Here is a 7,064-nt window from a genome sequence, read left to right on the forward strand (position 1 = left end):
TGCCTCCGCGCTTGCCCTGCCTCTTGGCAGCCGTGGTGTGGCGTGCAGCCGCTTGTTGGTAGCAGGGTCAAAGCGGGGCTGAGAAAACCCGGTTTACTGTATTTTCCTCGTGGCGAATGCGTACCTGAAAGTCCCCTTGGAGAAACAAGTGACAAGCGGAGCGTTACTGCGGGTGGCCGTACTTGGGCACGCTCCCGACGCGGTCTCCCGGAGCTCTCCCAGCCTACGCGGGGGGCTTCAGAAGGGAAACGGGCCTTGGGACGTGTAAATGGAAACTTCAGAAATAGTCCTAAGAGACAACTGGAAGAGCATTAACTCTTCCACTGCGGCATCTGTAGTTTTCATGCTGGTTTAGCATCCCTGTTGATGTATTTCATCGCCTGTCACCCTGGCCATTTTCCTTCTGTGTTTGACGCTTCTAGGCTTGTTTTCTTGGTACCTGTGAGTTTTGTGGCACTTCAGCTTTTTCAGGGTCGTAACGTGTTTGGGGATCTGTGCTTAGTTTGCCTTAAGCTTGCATTGATGCCCAAACCTTTGAATAAAAACTTACTTTCTGGGTGAACTCTTTAGCACGGTGTTCAGCGATGGTTTACGTTGTTTGTCAGCTGCTGGGTTTTGATGCTAAACGTTGCTTGGGGGAATTGGGAGCCAGTTGGCTTCTATATCTGAATGTCTGGCACAGTCCTGTTTGCAGCTGAAGGCTTTGCTGGGCTATAGCGCCTTGCGTTTGGAAGCGTTTTTGTGGGTGTGATCGTTATTGCTTACCTGGTATTGAGCTTCAGGTTGCTGGATTCAGTATCTAAAGTATCTGAGAGCTGGCTGATGGTTTGCAAACATTGAGAATCTTTGCACAGAAGACTCTGGTTTTATCCTCTTGAGTTATTGTAAATTCCCATTGTCCTGTAGCAGGCAATGAAGCTTAACACAGTAACTACTCTTGATATATTAATTTCTTCTTGTAGTAAAGTCTCCTGTTAAATTCACAGTAACTGAACTATGTGTTTTAATGCCCTAGAAAAATGTGTGGCCTTTGAATCGGGGTTACTGCTCCATCAGGTCGTTGCTAGTGCTACCGATTCTATTGCTTAGACTTACAGTCTTACACTGCTCCAACAGTGATTATTTGACCTTGTGGAGCAGAGAATCTTTCAGTGCCAAATATGCACTAGTTAATGAGCATCTTTGTAGAGGATGATCTTCACAAGTTGTCACTGTCCCTTTGGACAGTTGTATGAAACTCGTCTTTTGAGATTCCTCTGTGGTTGTTATGTGATTTTGTCAGAGGTCTCTGCCTGTAAGACCAATACTCACACTAGTATCAGGCTTATCTTATTTAAAGAATACTTTGCTGTGGTTATCAACAGAAGGCGAAGGAGCCTGTTCAGTGAACAGCAGAGTCTCAAGTTTTGATGAAAACGTTCTTGAACAAGAACTGGTGGTTATCAGTAACCTACCAGGAGTGTGGAAGTACGTGAAGAGCATCCTTTACCTCCTACTTGTCTGCAGGTGTCTTAAGCATACAGGTTCCAAGTGTAATTCTGTGGTAATACACAGTGGCCCTGTGGAATGTCTTTGACTATTTTCTGCTATCTTGATATTAAGAAACCCAGTTTCTCATGTAGAGACATCAGGCATGTGCACCTTGTTTTAATTTCCTGCTAATCTGAAATGGAGAAAAGACTGCTGGCTTATAGTAGCCTTTGTGAAAGTGAATTAACATCTATCTTAAGAAGAGTTATTTGCTCTAAAAAATGCCGCACTTTCTTCTTTAAAGAAAGTGGCTATCCTGGATTTTGTGTGCACTGTATGTTTATGTCTGGGGCTTATTGTGGACTAAGGACTGTAAATGTATAGTGCTCAGGATGCTAAACCAGGGCAGAGAGTTGAGACTTGGTCCCGTCTATGTGCTCCTCCTTTGGATGTGCTGTCTTAGCAAGCCTTCTCTGAAGGACAGAGATCACCCTCTGACTTAGGGCAAATACAGTGATGGCATAGCTGACAAATACAAAGCAAGTGGTGGGTTGAGGGGAAAAAAATCTAGGTTTTTGTTGGAAGAGGGGGTGCAGCTTTTTATTTGGGCAGTACAAAGTTGTTTTGTTATACCGGATTCAACCAGGAAACTTCTGGATACAGTAAAAGATTCAGGGGACTATCAGCTTAAAGGTTGAGACGAGTAACCACTTGGGAAGGTCCTCATACCAGCTCAATTTGGCATAAAGCTTCTGATGATGGATGCATTGCTGGAAGAGTGCACCCCCGGGGAAATAAATAATACTGATTAAAATTACTAAATTGTGAAACTGATGACTAAACTTGTATTTAAAAAAAAAAAAATTGTTTCCAGTCTTTCTTAGTGATTCCTCCTTCCCCCCCAATTGCAGGCATAACTCCCTCTAATTTCATTTCACTGATTAGGAATTAAACACCATAAAGAAGCATCTAGACCCATCTGAACAGCTGAATCAGATTCTGGTATTATGGTTCAAATGACAAAATTCAGTCTGTGTTGTACTAGTGTTCATAGAATAATCACAGAACAGCCCAGGTTGGAAGGGACCTTGAAGGATTGTCTGGTCCAACGTTTGCTGGGAAAGGCAGCCTAGATGAGATTATCTAGCACCCTGTCCAAGTGCATCTTGAAAACCTCCAGTGACGGGGACTCTACCACATCCGTGGGGAGGTTGTTCCAGTGAATGATGGTTATCAATTTCTCTCTGATACTGAGACGAAACCTCTCCTTGTGCAACTCGTACCTGTTGCCCCTTGTCTTTTCCATGTGGCTCCTTGTGAAGAGAGAGCCTCCATCCTCTTTGTAGCTGCCCTTCAGGTACTGGAATACTGTGATGTGGTCCCCCCTGAGTGTGGTCTTCTCCAGGGAGAAGAGACCTGACTCCTTCAGACTTTCCTCGTAGAGCAGGCTCTCTAGCCCTTTCATCATCTTCATGGCCCTCCTTTGGATCCCCTCCAGACTGTTTTATCTAATTACAGGGGTGTTTTGCTTGTTTGGGTTACAGAAAGTGTTGTTAAAAGTTTCATGATTTTTGTTTTATTATTTTGTTATTTCTTGAGCATATTAAATCTGAACAAAATAGTCTTTGCCTTTAGAAAGGCTTGAAGCAAGCCTAGTCCTCGATCTTGCAATGTATAAGAAGTTTTATGGTAGTCTGAGAGACTTCTTTTGCTGTTAGTTTTGATGTTAGAGTGGGAGGTTTACTCACAAAGTTCTGTAAGTCGACATTTTTTTACTCAGGCCTTCATGGCCTTTTCCAGAGGAGTTTTTACTTAATTTCTGGAGAATTTTTCAATTTGAAACAAATGTCCTAAGAGGACTTTGCTAGATAATCCAGTACTTTGACCTTTAGAATCCTAAGTATTATGAATTGACACAACTGTGAGGGGACTATATTTTTTAATCTTTCTTTAAGGAGAAATTGGACTACTATTTCATAGCTTACCAAAAGCTACACTTTTGACCTTAATGATGTATTTTCTTCTCTTTTACTGACTGTGGTGTTTTGCGATTTTTAGACTGTATGCTGAGGATTTGGGTAAAGGTTGTTTGTAGCTATTACAGCTCTTCTAATTGCACCACTTAATGTTAATTCAGTTCATTCTTACCACAGTGGCTAAACTGCATTTGCCAGCTCTTTATTCAAAAGGCCCAGTTGCAGAGCTTGCATTCTTTACTGGTCCAGGCAAATTAAATTTGTTGATCATGCAGTAATAACCTCTGTTCTGTTGAAATCTCTAAACCTTTGTTGCTAATACCTCTAAAAGGTTTTCTTCTTTCATGTACATTTGATGACTCGTGTAACATTTAGATGTAGTTCCTGAATACTACATGTTTTGAGTTTTTAGCTATGGTTTTAAGTTAATAAGGCACAGAATGTTTCTGGGGAATTTTATCTTATACTGACTGCAATTTTCTTATTTTTAAATAATGTATTCTGATATCATTCTTTCAGCTACATAGTCATAAGGATTGTCCAGAGGAAAGCTGCAGTAGGCAATTCTATAATTGAGACTGGTACACATGAAAACAAAATACCATAGAACAGAGTCTAACTCCGTATGTCTTTCTTTGGTGTGTTGCATGCAATAGCTGAAGCCTTTTTTTGTATGTTGGGATACGGTGGTATTATTCTGCAAATTGTGTAATTAGCCATGCTTTAGTTCACAAAATTAATTGCTTGAAGTTTGGAATTAAAATCACATGGACACACATATGCAAAGGGGAGGAAGTAAGATTTTGTGCAGTCTTAAATCTGCTATACTATGAAATATAGCAAAATAAGTCCCTGAGAGTGTGAACTGTCTCTTACTATTTCTAGTTATGCAGCTTTATTGTAAAGGAAGATCAGTTGTCCATGTATAGGTATGACTGTGTTACTGAGATGGTAATGAAGTACTGTCTTTGCATGCAGCCATAATTAATGATAGAGATCGTTGAATTATAGCACAACTTCTCCACTTGCCCTCATTCCAGACCAACCGGCGCAGTATTCCTGTTTGGTTTTTGTACTTCATCTTCTGTGAACTCCCATTAAATTGTTTCTTGAGGCTCCGATTTTTTTCATTTAAAAATGAGCTGTTAAGCTGAAAGCAGAGGAAAGAAGGGTCTCTTGGAATAAGTGGAAAGAGATTTGAATTTAGGACCACTGATTGTGCTGCTGTTAGCTTTGTTTTAACATCTACAAGGCAGTTGAAACTTGTCTGAAATGAAAAAATTTAAGCACAGTTTAAATTTTTTATTTTGTGTGTATGTGGGTGGGTAGGAATTCTGTGCTAAAAGAGTTGTGGGAGGGATAAATAACTGAAGTTTGCTGGTACAGGGTTATTTAGCCCAGTAAAAGAAGAGTTGCAGGGTAATGACACAAATTGCATACTGTGAATGAGCTATAAAATGTCAGAGGAAATTCACTATCAGTAAGTGTAAAGTAATACATATGGGAGAACAGGGATCGAGGTCTGGGGCAGCGTTGCAAGCTATACTGCAAGGTGAAAGATTTTTCTAATTCAGACTATTGTAGTTTAGGAAAGAGACTCACTGGGACTGTTAAGAGTAGAACAGCAGCACTCCTTCCAGTTGCCATCTAGGAGAGAAGCAGTGTTGGGAATTACTGAGGTAGCAGTAGCAAGGAAAACAGAAAAGGAGTTGTTATGCCTTTGAAGGAATCTCACCTTCCCATGTCTTGAAGTGTGTCAGCTCTTTTGGTCACCTCAAAGATGCTAAAACTAGAAAAAGCAGATTAGAGTGACATGCATGATGAAACTTACAGAATGATTTATCTATTGGGAGAAGTTTAAATTAAGGTCCTTGTTTTGAGAGGCAGTGTCTGAGGATACAAAAGGAGTATATATAGAACTGCAGGTGAGACTTGGAAAAGGCAACGAATATTTATTGTTTCTTTTTTTACAGAAATAAAAGGATATAATTTCTGACAGATTTTGTGAAATAAGGAGAAAGAATGCTTTTTCTACAGAGACTATAATTGACCTGTGGCACTTCTTGCTGTAGGGTGATGTTGATATATCAAAGCATGTATCTATTCAGACAGCAGTCTGGGTAGAGACATGGCAGCCCATCTGTGGATCTGTCCTCCATAAATCAATGCATAAGTCTTTGATTCAGAAAACTTCTAAGGGTAGATTGCCAGGTGGAAAGTATTTTGTCGTTGCTTTTTTCTTTCTTCAAATACATGCTATAAGATCTGCAAGTCTTTCATCTGGCTACTATGGTTGCCTTAATGTTCATCCTAACTGAACCAAAACTACAGTCAGTTTGCCTTTGCTCTGTTACTGTGTGTGCTACTTGGGCAAAATAGAAATAACTCTTTGTTTGGCACTTCTTCATCCTGGGCTGCATTTGTGCAAGTGGAGTATTGATGGAATTGTCTCACTGGGTTTGAGTGTCACCTATTTTGGTGGGATGAATTGGTCTCAGGCTTGTGAGAATTCACTATGATGCAGTGTTGTCAGCTGGATTTTAGGTCAGAATACAAGGTTTTGGTGCTCTTTGCAGCAGTAACCTCCCCCAGCCTGTGAATTGCATGCCAGCTGCCATGCTCCTTACATAAGGGAATTCGGGAAACGGAGCAAGATTTCTACTCTAGCTTGTAGTCCCTGGTAGCAGTTGTAAGCTGGGCTCCTTCTGGTGTTTGTCTAAAGTCAAGGTTTGCTAAACAAAAAACTTCTTTTCCCCTAAAACTAAAAATTAAAAAAAAATGAGAGCACACTGTCTCAGTGGGGGCCAGTGAAGAGTCTACGAAACCTAGAAAACTATCTCTTCCCAAGCAAAAACCCCACTTGTTTGAGGACAGATGTTATGGATAGAGAAACTTGGTGAGAGCTAGACAACACCACTGCAAAGGCAGCTAGATTTTGCTGCGTTGCTTTAAATCCATCTGCTAATACATAGATATCCAGTGTCTGGGAAACCAGGCAATGCAGGTCTTAAACACAATTTCTGCTTTCCCAGTTGCAAGTTCAGTGATACATGCTTGTTAAAAACACTTTTCTAGAAAGTCTTCCTGCCTAAATGCTGCAGTATAAACAAAACTAATACTGGTAGTAAAGTATTATTGTGGGGAAAGTGAAAATTACTTAAGCACCTTAGCTCTGTATGATTTAGAGTTGTAACAATGGCTTGTAAAACTGGGGTTTCTTCTTTAGCAATGTCTGGTTCTAGTACCTGGTAATTTTAGTATTTACAGATGTCTTCTGTCTCTAATATTAACTCAGCTGCTGCTTCTGAAAAAAAAGCTGGGTCTGTGTCGTGGTTTAACCGCAGTTGGCAACTGAGCACCATGCAGCCGCTCGCTCACCCCCCCACCAGTGGGATGGGGGAGAGAATTGGAAGGGTAAAAGTGAGAAAACTCGTGGGTTGAGATAAAAACAGTTTAATAGGTAGAGCAACAGTCATGCACGCAAGCAAAGCAAAACAAAGGAATTAATTCACTACTTCCCATCGGCAGGCAGATGTTCAGCCATCTCCAGGAAAGCAGGGCTCCTTCACGTGTAACGGTGACTTGGGAAGACAAACAGCACCACTCCAAACATTCCCC

The sequence above is a fragment of the Pygoscelis adeliae genome, unplaced genomic scaffold (assembly GCF_000699105.1).
Source record: "Pygoscelis adeliae isolate BGI_AS28 unplaced genomic scaffold, ASM69910v1 Scaffold45, whole genome shotgun sequence".
Taxonomy (NCBI): Eukaryota; Metazoa; Chordata; class Aves; order Sphenisciformes; family Spheniscidae; genus Pygoscelis; species Pygoscelis adeliae.